This window comes from Synchiropus splendidus, chromosome 14 (assembly GCF_027744825.2).
Source record: "Synchiropus splendidus isolate RoL2022-P1 chromosome 14, RoL_Sspl_1.0, whole genome shotgun sequence".
NCBI classification, from domain to species: Eukaryota; Metazoa; Chordata; class Actinopteri; order Syngnathiformes; family Callionymidae; genus Synchiropus; species Synchiropus splendidus.
This window is the reverse complement of record NC_071347.1, coordinates 11,720,257-11,734,011: the sequence shown is the minus strand read 5'-3', so window position 1 is coordinate 11,734,011 and position 13,755 is coordinate 11,720,257. Positions and strand designations below refer to the sequence as shown.

General features: G+C 41.6%; 1 protein-coding gene across 3 annotated transcripts in view; it reads left to right on the top strand.

Moving 5' to 3' along the window:
- Positions 1 to 13,755, top strand: part of tspan9a (tetraspanin 9a) — a 238,323-nt gene that overhangs the window by 54,019 nt on the left and 170,549 nt on the right. Inside the window, exon 1 of one of the 3 annotated variants that reach the window (XM_053884523.1) lies at positions 1,079 to 1,133. The exons of the other annotated variants lie outside the window; for them this stretch is intronic. The gene's annotated coding sequence lies outside the window, so the exon portion shown is untranslated. Of the gene's footprint in view, positions 1 to 1,078; positions 1,134 to 13,755 lie in introns of those variants that run through there. 3 annotated transcript variants of the gene reach the window in all.

Sequence of the window (13,755 nt, the reverse complement as noted above, 5' to 3'; positions counted from 1 at the left end):
ATCCTGACTCTAGAAAACTCTAGTCTTGTAGATTTACATGACAGACAATAATGCAACACAGACTCAGAAACCAAAGCAACAATTTGGGCCATCCAGGTTGGAAAAAAGTACAAGTGTTAGCATCACGAATGGTCTAGAACTGACGGGAACTCCTGTTAAAGAATAATGCCTCACATCTGGTTCCAACGTCAAATGACTTCCAGGCTTCTGCAAAAGTAGAGGATGGACATATATTTAACTCAGAGGCAATTAGGGTTTCCTTGGGCATCTTTTTAAACACTTCTTGAACTTCAGAGATATTGCCTCCACTTACATGTGGGGAATATAAAAGTGATTTATACAAACTCCTTCCACACAGTAAAAAAAAAGGCTGGACTGAATGGGGAAAGAATAAATGTGTCATGTAAACATGTCAAAGCTCAGTATTGCTTACTGATATTTAATGATGCCATCAAACAGCCATGGTCCTGCTATATTGAAGTCCAGGCAGTATGTGGTCAGCTACAGTTGTGTTCATGTGCTGGAGGGATTCGGTTTTAACCACAGTCGTCACAGAGCCAGTTTTGCTTATATCAAAGTTAGTATTACTCATTGAAGTCAGGATTAGGTGGTTTAGCATTTCAATGACCTAGAGTTTTTATTTAGGGTTGTGTTCTCTTTGTCAAAGATTGGTGCCAGCTTCTCCAGGACAAAAGGTATCCCATGTGTGAAACCTGTCCCAGTGGGTATGAAACATCAGGCTGACCACAGGTCTAACTGAGCAGCCATTATATGAGAGCCCTTTGGTGGAGAAGTTGCTAAGTACAAGGGTTACTTCTTGTCACGGTGCGGGATGTGAATTGACTTCCATACTGGCGAGCCAGCTTTTTTTTCACACAGCAGTCTACAGGTCAGAGTTAGGTCATGTATTTTCACTCCCAGGGGACACAAATCTAAGACGACATGGTCGCTGGTTACATGTTACGTTTCCACTCGTAGATCCTTTGACATTGTTGTATTGAATAATCATAGCTCAAACAAGTTTGGTTTCCTCAGATGTAATGCGAATATTAAACCAATAATAACTTTTCTTTTGCAGGCAGACCACCAGGCCGTCAGTGCTCACCGCCTATTTACGACTCTGCCTGACAGAGGTGAGATTTTCTCCTCCATTTCCGCCACAAAAAACTTCAAACAGCTTCACAATTTGTTGGCTGATAGATCTAATTAGACTTGAGAATTGCACCCCCCTCGAATCTCCTGGGGATTGCTGTTAATGAATGGAAAAAAGGCCCTTGTCCATTTCACTTTGCCTGTTTTCTGTCAAGTAGCCGTTCACACGGTACCTGCCCGCGACGGCTCTGAGTGTCGATTATGTGGCATCAAGATGGAAAATCCACGGCAAATTGTAGTTTCACAAATGATCTCAGCATGTCAGAGTGATAACTCTGTTCGACAAGGGGACCAGCTAAAATTAGTCGAGCCGCCAGATAACCTGAAGCTTGAGATCAAAGCAGGACCGGACTGTCCGTCTCATCGTTGGCGCCTCTGGTGTCAGAGCCGGTGGACGCAGGAATGTCGAGTGAGAGAGACATGGACATGTGAGGGGATGAATGTCGGAGAGGCCCGGTATCGAGGTGTTAAGTTCCATGGCTGCCGATTATTCATGGGGTTTTGATGTGAAGGAGGTCAATCTTTCGTGTGTCACGCTTTCTCTCACTAAGAAGAGAGTTATTATCGGAAATTAGAGCGACAATACACCATCTCTGTTGGATTCGACGCAGATAACTAATTTATGGCTTTCAAAATCTGATCTGTATAAACAAATGCTGTTGTTTTTAGAAAACTAAAGGATGTAACCTTGTGGCAGCAAGTGGAAGGTTTTTCAATACATGGCTTCTGTTCGGAGATGACAAAGCATAGCAGGACTGGCGGTATGAAACAAAAACTCCAAATTAGAAATTCTGTTCAAATGCAAGCAGCTGAAATGTTTCCAATGGAGACTTGGGATGAATTCCAATTCCTTCCTTGATCCTCAACCTCAGTCCTCAACCTTAAAAATATGCGCTCCCGCAAAGTGCAAGGGTTGTCTCGAGGAGGGAGATCGAGGGAAATAGCTTCCTCAATTTTGAGATTTGCTGCTACCTACTTTAGGATTGAAGAAGACCCAGACTGTCCTGTAGCAGAATTTATTCGGGCATATAGTGCAAAAAAAGCAACATTCAGCTTTGGTGGCGAAGAGTGACCTAAGCCCAACTTTGGTGTGTGACACGATTACTCAATAACTCAGCGCGTCACTACCCGGGTCGGCTGCTCACTGAACAGTAGCGGCTCAACCCAGGTGCAAAAGATTTTGACTTTCCGACCCATGTTTCCCATGTTTCCCCTTTATTTGATCATGTGTTTGTTGTCCATGGTGTCAAGTATGAAAGCAGCCGACACTTCTGTGCAAAGTGTGATTTACCGAATCCTGCTTTTGCGCAATGGTGCCCTCCAAAGTCTGAGGACATATCTGCAGTTAAGGGGTGTCCCATTTCTATGTCACACATAGGCCTTGACACTTGGTTTTGAGGGCTAAAGTTGAGGGTTTAGATTGAGGATTGAGCATAGTGGTTATAGTAGTAGGGTTATAGTAGTTTAGACAAGGGAAGAATGGAAACCTTTGACCAACCTGGCAACAATCGAAAGGATGAAGAGCATGCCGATGGATAGAAAAAAAAAAAAACACAAATGAAGTCCCTGCTTCCCAATCTGCATTGTACTAAAACTTTCTTACCTGTTTAAGACAACAAATGAGCAGTGTTCACCGTAAAGGTGAGGTCACATCCTCCTTGCCAGCATTTTGAAGTAAATTCAAGATTTTTAAACTTCTGCGATTTTGATTTGCCCTGTAGCAGATTGCATTTTAAGTAAAAATCTGCACCAACACTTATGTGAAAATAGACGACTGTGGAAGAAGTATTGATAATGTACTCCTTTACAAAAGAGGAAAAGGGAGGCAGTATTGGAGAAGGTGGTGGTCGGTGAGGTCGTTAAATATATCCCGACTGGAGGACAGAGAATTTACACCATTGTTGTGTCTTCTTCGTGTCTCATTGGAGCTACATATCGGGTAGTAACAGCCTCACTGCCCCCACTGTTTTTAATGAAGGCTCTGTCCGTATCTGGATCTCTACGTGACACCGAATATAAATGGTCCTTTAACATTGCTCCGAAAAAAAGGACATGATTTCTCCTGTTCAAAACAATGTAACATAAAAGAAATATGAACAATCTTCTTGCATGAAATCCACTTGTGTGCACATGTGCTGTCTATCTTCCATGTGTCTATCATGGGATGAACCAGTGTTGGGCATATTTAAGCAATGGACGGTGAACTCCTGCTGCTAGACCAGAGGTGGGCAGTTTTCAAAGAGTGTGTGTTCTATACTCTGACTTTCAGCAGTCAAAACCTTCAAAGTGTTTTTTAGATGAAGAGAATGATGTTTTGGTGTATAATTTGGTTTATATTTATAAATATTCAGAGAGAAAAAACATTAAGTATGTTGTATTTTGCTGTGAACCCTTAACCACTTTGTATGGTACATGTTTTTTTTTTTAAAGATACCGACTGATGCACAGAAGCATCCGATAACTCTGTCCATCTTCTCTGCACCGACCACTGTTCTATGCTTTTACTGTGCGTGCATATGATTGAGTTGTGAAACAAAGAACATAGAAAAATATGTGATCAAATCCAATCATGTAAACTGAACAGTTCAGATTTTTTTGTGACCTTATACCAGAGGTTGGGAACCTTTTTGAGCGAGAGAGCCAGAACACCCACATATTTTAAAGCGTAGTTCCATGAAATCCATATGCACATACGTATTTGTAATGTTGCACACAATTATTTACAATTATATTTAGTAATTGTTGCCATACATCATCCATCTAATTAACTGAAAGAGGTCTGTTAAAAAAAGTAGCAGTGGTGAGTTCAATTAGCAGGGTGTAGATTCTGTGAAAAAAAAAAAAACAAAAACAGGTGTTAACAGGCAGTTGTTATTTAAGGATCAAGCCAACTGACATTGCATATGCTGGCTGTGAAAACTGCGTAAAATGGGTCGTTCAAGACAGTGTTGTGATGAAGAGCGTTTTATAATCACGAAGTGGATAAAAGAGGGGATAACCTACAGAAAAGAGGCAGTTACAGTGTGCCAAAGAATACATTGACTAGCCTGAAAAGAAAGTCGTTGTACTTTGTGGACTTTATACAGTGAAGACAGTTAAGCATGGTGGTGCAAGCATCATGATATGGGTGTTTTTTGTACTACGGTTTTGGCCCTGTTTACCCGGGATCATGGACTCCATGCCCCACAGAAGCAAAGCAGTTATCAGAAATCATCCAATAAAATATTAGTTTAAGATACTAGCAAAGTTTGCACAGTACTTTTTTTTTTTAGTTTCCAAAGACAGATGTCAACGGTGCAATATTTAGAACATTACATATCTTGACTTTCTGTGAAATACTATATTTCGAGCACAACTGTATATATATGTTTACAAATGTTTATTCCATGAATGAGGTATTATTGACCCAATGCTCAGTTTAGACTTACTGACTTATTACAGGAATGACAACAAAGTTTATGACTCATCAATGAACTGATCCATGGATAACTGGCTTCTCGGGATGATGGAGAGTTGTGACAGCCCATAATTACTCCCAAGTTTCCTGACATATGCTGTTTCGTACGAATGCTTTATTCTCATTCTAAACTCTTGTCAGCTATTGTTTTGACATGAGACTGTTGTTGCTTAAGTAGATAGGCCTTCCTCAAATTGTGGCCAACTGCGGACAGCACGTCTGTGAAGTTAAAATGGAGCGGCGATTGTCATTTGCGTCTTGAAATGTGACTATTAGGTGCCAACAAATGGACATTTATGTCTTGCAAACTATTATGACATTATTTACTCCCAAGGGTTTGATAAGTAATGAGAAAAAAAATGTCTTTCCAAAGACGACAGCTCCTTGCTCATGTGCTGCCATTGTGATATGCAAGCACTTCATTTCATGCATTTGTAACCACTATCCGCACAAAACTTAAATCATGTTAACTCAACTTAGAAATGAGAAAAACATCTGCAAATCTAGCTACGGGCGGTAGCTAGCTTCTTTTGTCATTTCGGTTCTGTCAGAGAAGTTTTTATCCGTCACGCCAATGACTCACGTTTACAGTTGCGAGACCGTATTTTGGGGGCCTAAACGTCTTGAACAGAGGAAATATGGGTCCGTGGGGCCGGTGTGGTTCGTGTTTTTAAGATTCAATGTACAGACAAGAGAAAACAAACAGTACTCATTTGCTGTCCTTTAATACAGCACAGATTTACGTGACGAATTCATTACCTGCTGGCAGATGAGGACACAAACAAGTCCCACAGTCCCACTGCTGTGAATTGCAGCCCCTTATGGCCACAGCTCAGCCCACTATAGGGACGGAAGCTCACACACTCTTCACTCTGGCATGTTAGCCAAGGGGGGTGTTGATTTCCCCCCCTGTTGTGCATGCTGAGAGACACTGACTGATGTGATGGGGTCCATAAAGAATTTACATATTTATTCCCCCGGTCAACCAATTCCACATGTGTTGGTGGCCATCGGAGACTTCATATGCCTGTCTTTAATTGGCTATTGATTGACTTGGCTGAGGCAGCCTGGGACCATAAATTACCGCCTGCTTGAGAGCACGAGGAGTGTGTGTGTGTGGCGTGTCAGAGGGTGGTTATTTTCAAAGTCAAAATATGCAGTTGCATTATTTATACATCTCGCATTCTTATGCATGTAGCTAGGGTTAGCGGCGCAACCGAAGATGAAGCGGCTCCAACGTGTGATCGTATTTACGGCGCCTCATTGTTCCGTTCAGACCGTCGTCTGTTAACATGTAGAGCGCTTTGTGTTGCTGTGCTGTATAAACATATTTGCCTCTCCTCAACAGTATCAACTCCCTGACGGATGTTGTTTATTTGCATAAGTCAGTCAATACACGCTGGAGTGAGCCTGCACACAGGCATTGTTGTGTATTTTCAAAGCGTCACTGTTTGACAGCAACAAGTCGTTTTGTTTTAGAGCGAGCAGAAGTTTGGATTGGCTCGATATAAACGTGTTGCTGGGTTTCTAATGACCCTGGTGCATATAAAGTCTGTCGGAATATTAATCGCAAAAACAATATGTTAGGGCAGGGTATTGTTAAGAACCTTACGATTTAAGTCGATTTTGATTGTTTAGGTTACGTTTTGACACTGGATCCTGCGTGTATCCCACATGGGGCCCATGTGGCCACTCCTACCTTCAACCCACCTTAAGGTCACCTCCAACCCATCACAAACCCGCCGCCACCCAGCTTTACCTCACCAATGTGACCACCTTTACCGCACCTTCAGCCCACTTCCAGTCCAAGCAGCGCCATAAACTGAGCTCTGAAAATGAGGACACTGTCTCATGAAACCTCATCAACCCATCACTACAAGACAGCAGTACTTTCCCGATATCTAAAGCATCAAACTCGAGGCAGGAGGTGTCACTGAGGACAGGATGCATATCTCCTTTGTTCGTCTACTTAATGTAAGGCATACACTATATTGACCATGAAATTTATCAGTCAGTTCTGCATTTAAAAGTTTGTATTGGCGACTATCTGAACCCAAAAAATATATCTTACTTTTAGTCAAAGAAAAAATAAATGTGTGTTGAAGGAAGAATTGGGAAGGTGTACTATCCATCCATCCGTCCATCGTCGTCCGCTTATCCGTTGCCGGGTCGCAAAGGTGTACTGATGTTAGGGAAAAAAAAAAAAATCTGTCTGTGTGCTTAAATTATTGGAGAAAAAGTACAAACTTTATGAACAAACAACCAGATTCTTCTATTAAACCGCAAACAAACACAAAGTAAAGGTCGAGTGACGTTTTCTAATGAGTTTATTTCCACAGCTCAACAAATCTTAATTCTGTTTTCAACTCCCAGTTATCTTATTTAGAACATATTTACTTTAAGAGGTTCTTAAATGTAAATCCCGAACCAATAGCTACGTGCATGACTTAATTTCATCTCATTAAACCAAGTGGTTGCAGTTATAGCTAAAGTAAGTTGACTGTAAGTGATTAAACTGGGCTCTCAGACACATTGGTATTCACAGAAGCCAGTGATGGAGATTAAGATTCCTGGACCCAAACACAAAATACAGCAACAATTGAAGGCTGATCGGTTGAATAGCTGAGACATAGTTGCTGTGCTTTTGCGTTCAGTAACGTGCCTTTGCACACCACCGTCACTCTTGGATGAAAGACTCCACCTTGGACCCTTAAATAAATGTATTGCCTTGCAAACATGTTGTTAGCGCTGTAAAACATAAAAATATCTGTTGAAATAAGCTCCTTTGAGCTAGTTTGGATTCTGTCATCATACAGCACAAATCGTCATTCTCCTGTCGGTGATGGCAACTCAAACTGTCTTGGGCATTACTTCCGTGTTACATCACGAGTCTAAAATGAATCCAGCGTGAGGGTAAATTACTGTCGGAAAAGGAGCAATGGATGTACTGAGAGATGTCAGTATCTCCATGCAGGAGAGATTCCTGCCAGCGATCAACTTTTTTGCAGCTTTCAGAATCTGATATTGTTTTTTATCATCACGGCATCACCACACTTAACTGTACTTGTCTGTAATATTTACTCAGTGGTGATTCTAGGGGGTGGACGATGTCAGAGTGGCTCTTTAAAGTGTGTAACAGATCTGACTTAGACAGGTAATATGCCTTTGAAAATTGATTCCATAGCTTGCGGTTATGCTCGAGGTTGCAACTGAACAGGGCAGGAGAGCATGTCAAATGTCACGGCAACAGTTGGATATTGATTACTGGCAAATTACTGAAGACTTTCCAGGGGTTAAATAGTCCTTCAGCATAGTGAACTGTCAATTTCAACTGACCACACACATGCCACACAAATACACCCTGCTGATAACCCAAACTCTTGATTGTTTCTTCAACCTGTTCCGTCGGTGTTTCCATCGCAAGCTTAAATTAGGCAACGAGTGAAGTCAAGATGAACAAACCACAGATGCGTCACCCTCCAAGCTCGCCATTCCTTCTGGTTGGGAACCATTCATGGAATCCCCCCTCCTGCCGAGTCCCCCCCACATTCAAGTCCAGTTCCGGTGAACGGCAACTGGCCAGGATGAGCTTTGATGCTCGCACGTGCCAGTTAGTGTGTATGTGTGGGTCCTGACCGGCCACGACTGCTGACAGGCAGCCGGCTCAAGTATTGATCTGTTGCCGTTCTGACTGGAGCCAAAGAGCAGGCTGTATCATCTGTCTGTGTACTGAGAAGGGCATTTCAGCCACACTGATCTGAGATCACAAATCCCTCTTGGAGAGCGCGCAGGGCGTCTGTGAGGTCGATGGAAAGGAGCTGAGCGCATGGAATATGACTTTTGAAATAGATCTAGTGAGCCACAAGTGTGTTACCTCATAGATGTACCTCATGATGGGCAGAAATAAATCTGAGAACACAATCACAGTGGAGAGGTGTCCCCTTTTAGGGACAGACTCTACCCTTCACACGTTTGTCTACACGAGATAGTCACTTGGACCTTCGATAAACTACTGAATTTAGAAATCTGATTTAATGTGTATTTTCCCCTGTATGTTAGTTAAAAATGTATTCGTTTTTCTTGTTGTTTTGTCAGACCAGGTTCTGATGTCTGTTCCAATGTGACTTAGGGGATCATTTTGTGCCAACAACAGTTGAATACATGGCCCCGGAATGAACTTGAGGAGTGTTTAAAGAGTCCTGTAATCACAGTCAAGCACCTTGATGATGACTCAAGCATGCTCTCTGCGATTGTGGCGGGTGTAAAGTATGAGGGGCAGGGGTCATGTTCGGCGAAAAGCAGTTCCATGTGACACTTCTCTTTCCCTGTGACTCAGTGTCGCCCAGCATGTGGTCTGTTGATTCAAACAAACTGATCATCTTGTGGGCGAAGACAATTGACACAGTTGCCCTTTTCACCTCCAGGACCACCCACTCACTCACAGACGCCCGTCTTCACACATGCCTGTCTGTCCAAGCACCCCTGACTCTCTCCACACCTCAGTGACAACACAATTACACACCAATGATGGACGCAATCCAGATGACATGTTTGGAGATACCTCGTGCACTTGTATGTGAGTGTTTGTCTGACAAAGGAACAATGGAGGGGTGAGAATAACTGCTACCATCTTGATACAATGCCTACAATATTATGGCAAAACACAGATTACTGCTTGTAATAAATAATAGGGCTGGATATTTGTTGAGCAGGACAAAGAGTGTTTTTTCAGAGACAAATACAATGTTTGGTACTTCTTTGTAAAACATGGTTACAATAGGGAATGGGGGAGACAGAACACTTCACAAACAAAGACACAAATCTTTTCAGACATTTATCAAGTGTTCATGAGCGTTTCCAGTCTGTACTTTGTCTTGTGTTGAAATATTTTGCTGTCCAGATGTCAACACAGTTAATTAGGCAAGAAAACAAACGGGTCTTTGGGGCATCGAACAATAGCGTCAGCTCAGTGGGAGAAAAGCAAGCAGCCTGGCAGACAATGGGAAAGTCGGATGGCTCTGGAGTTTAAGGTTGAAGTGAGTCCTGGATGCTTTCTACTGGGCCTGACCTATGGGGTGCTCAGTGAGTCTGGCAGTGGGCGAAAAGAACGAAGGTTCAGAGGCGGAGCGTTTGGGCATTTTAAAGTGTCTGCTGTCTTCTTCTTTTCAGGTTGTCATTAACAAATCAAAATATTCTATTTCTCTAAGTGTTACCTTTGTTTTACTACATTTAGTTGTGTGACTGTTGTCATCCTGAGCGTTGTGTGAGAGAAAAGTGGTATTTATCTAACATGATCTTTTCATATTTCATTGCTAACGGTCCTCCAAACAAAGAGTAATAGTAATAAAACTTTGCAACATGTTTGCTCTTAATGCTGCTCAGAACATATTCTGTTGATGGAGATTGTTTGCTGACTGGTGGGGATACAAAACAAAATCATCATAATCAAAACGCTTGATCATTAGAGACCTTTAACTTACCTAATGAGTGAGAACTCTCACGCAAACATGGGCTCACCTCACAAGTCGGCCTGCATGACTCGGAGAAGCCGTGCTCTTTCACAGTAATTATTCCATTACTCCAAATCTTCTAAATCTGTTCCCACCACATATTTTAACACGCTGATGGGTTTCCTTGTGGCTTCAGTTTGAATGTTTAATGACTCTTACCGCAAAGTGCGAGAGACGCGCAAACTTGTAAAGTGCTAATAATGGACACACAGGGCCCCTTTTGTGTTTGTTTTTTTCTCCTATCTGTTCCCGAGCTAATGACTAAATGGCCTGTCTAACGGTACTCTTCGACAGACTCGGCACATGTCCATTATACAAGTGCTGGAATAACTATCATGAGTAAAGGCTCGGGAGCACAAGCAATTGAGTCCAAAACAGCAGCACGATGCTATGAGATAAAGTCATCAGGAAATAAGGTCCAAGAACAGTTGAATATAACATCTGTGGGTAGTCTTTTGTTTGCCTAAGATTTTGAGGTTGAAGAGCAGGTCAAATCCATTTTTGACCTGCAGTGGAAAGTAATGTGAAAGTTGCAAAGTTGAAAGTCATTTATGACATCTACATTGTGGGGATGTGCTGAATGTGTTCACAGACTCCAGGATGAATAGCTCTCTCTCTATGGCGTCACATACCAAATGAAGTGGCCTTGAGCTCTGTGAGCAAGGGACTTCAATTATTATGATGTTGACTTCCGGATTTTTCCATGAAAAACACACTGAATATCGTCATGTTCTAGTTCACCTCCATGACGTGCTCCATTTTGATATTTCCACTATATTTCAATAGTGAGATCACGTAAGAGTTCATCTTTAAGAAGAGGTCTTTATTCTGATGTTGTGATGGCTCTCATTTAAGCGTTGCGCCACATTTGCTAACATGTAGCGGAAACCCCATCATGTCACTTTTAGGATGTCAGCGATGCAGCATGGCATGCGTGGATCAGGCACTGCCATTGGCTAGACTTGAGGCCATCAGCCGTGCAGCCAGCGGAAGACTTCAGTAAGCTAACATCGGTTCTTTTCTGTGGATCCTAGGGATTCGTTTAATCACTGATGTTTATTATTTTTTTGTTGAGAAATTCCATGGTTCACAAATGCTCCAAAGTTTCCTGTCTGCCACTCATGGATCTCCTGCTAGCTCCTTGGAATACCTATAGAGGAAGGCATCCTTTCCACATGTCCTCCACACTGCACCTACTCTCTATCCGTGCTATGAGTGACGAGACCCTCTGGTCAACATTGGTCGTACATGATACGTAATTTAAGGACTTTTCAGAGCTACATTGTAATAATTGTTTGGTGAACCATGTTGGTATCAATTTTGGATTACTATTTCTGTATGTGAATATAGACAAGGAAAAAAATCTGAAGATAGAGCGTTGCTGGTCAGAACAGGAGAAGTTCGAAACCTGTGTTTCTACAGTTCTACAGACACTTTTCTCCTGGTTTTCTCCTGGTTTTCATACTGTCATTTTAGATGTTGTTCTCCAAAATAGTTACCGAATGCGAATTAAGCAGGAAAAAAAGCAGACAAACTTCAATGACATTAACTAGATTTTCTTTAAATGGCTTGAGTAAATTATTGGAGTGAGTGAGTGAACTAAGTCTGGCGCAAACAAAAACAAGCTCTGATCTACATCAGCTGGAATGTGCAACTAAACAGCCTAACAACATTAGTTGTAATGCGTGATACCTGACAGAGACTCTTTATATTGCTACCAAAAAGCACAAATTAATGACGTACGTTTTTAAATTAATGGAAAAACAAGGTATGAGTGTTCCAGCAAAGGTTCACCATGAAAATAAGCCACACAATACCCACATTCATGCACTTCCTAGCCATTTTTATAATGCGATATGCCTGCACACATCTTCAGTTAACCAGTGCTTAGTTCTGTCTCAGCACTTGGTTCTTACTGCTGGAGCCTAACCAAGCGGTCATTGGGTGAGAGGCAGGAATACACCCTGGGCAGATCGCCAGTCCATCACAGGCCACACACACACCATTCACACACACGCACACCTAGAGGTGGCGAGATTCAAACCCTGAACTAGCAGCAGTGTTAACCATTGCCCATTATGTGATAAACAAGAACAAAAATGTTTGTGTGTGCTGTAATGAGAATGTTAAAGAGAAAAACGCTTGGAACCCAGACCTCCACAAAGCCACTTAGATCCACCAGTGGTGGGTTTTTTTTTTCATTCTTATTTTTTATCTACATTTTTTTCAATTACTATTATTATTGTTATTATTATTATTTATTTATTTATTTAAAATGTAATTGACACAAGGAGTTGTCAAATTCGAATGAGCTCAATTGCAGGTGGCAGAGACATTCTTTAACTCCAGCATCCTGATATTTAATTGAAACTTGTTAGTCTTTTTACTTTTCTTTTCTTTTTTTTTTTGTAATTTTGATAGGATGATAACACGCCTACTAATTCTGATTCTGATTGTTGATTTAATTTCATTTTAATTTTTTCAATTCTTGACTCAAGGGTGGAAAAAGCGCAACTTTTTTTATTTGTTATTTTTACATATTTATTAATTTGGCTTACAGGCTCATGCTCCTGTGTTTCTTGTTCGTTTGCCATCTTTATGACAGCTGAGCAAACCAGCCTGTCTGACCTTGACCGATCATGTGCATCCTCCCTGGTCGCACCGATCCTCTTCATGTCTTCCTTCATCACATCCATCAATTCAATGGTTGCCATCTTTACTGTTAGGGGTGCAACATATCCTCCATGCAAACGTGATTGAGGTGATGCATATCGAACTATTTTTGATTTACACATCATATAGGCAGGATAGATGCGGCGCTTAACCACTGTCACATCTGCCTAAGACATTAAAGCTTCATTTTGCCGTAAGACTTTTGAATTATTAGTTGCCTGCCTGCGTTGCAGTGTTCCAAACAAAATGCTCTCAGCAATGTATCGTGTGTGCTCACCACTTGATTCCAAAATAGAAAGCCACAAGCCGTGCACTATGTGAAATTTCCGATTCAGCTCAAGTTTATGAAGCTACTCTTGACAGCTTGTGGTGTTAAATCAGCTCACACTTTTTTTTTTTTTTTTTGTTCTTTAAATGTGTCTCCCATGTGTGAGACGTGAGGAGCTCATGCAGGAACATGCCTTCAGGTTCCCAGACTGGATTTTCTGTCACTGTGCCTTTGCTTACTTTGTGTTTCCTTATTACTAACACACCAAATAAAACTAAATGTCTCATTGGTGCGTGTGTTAAAAGGTTTGAGGTGGTCAGTTTTATTTCCTACTTAGCATATGAGTTTCGCAGAAACTGCAAATTTGTTTTTTTTTTTTTTTTTTTCGATGGAACTGGGCTCATTACGGAAGAGCTGCCATACCTGAAACGCTGTTTACACACCTGAATTCCATTCATCTACTGAATTGAAAGGGAAGATCTGGACAGCAGCAGTGGTACAATATAAAGTACAGACTATTGATCTGTCCCAGGTGGGTACTGGATATTAATCCGGAGGGTGACGTAGAGACCCAAGCTCCCATCACACATTGCACACCTCAATAATGAGGATGGAATTAAACTGCTCTTCGGCCTTGTGTTTGAAAAGACGGCTAGACCATTTATCTGACTGGTCTAAACACATATTTCTCAGAA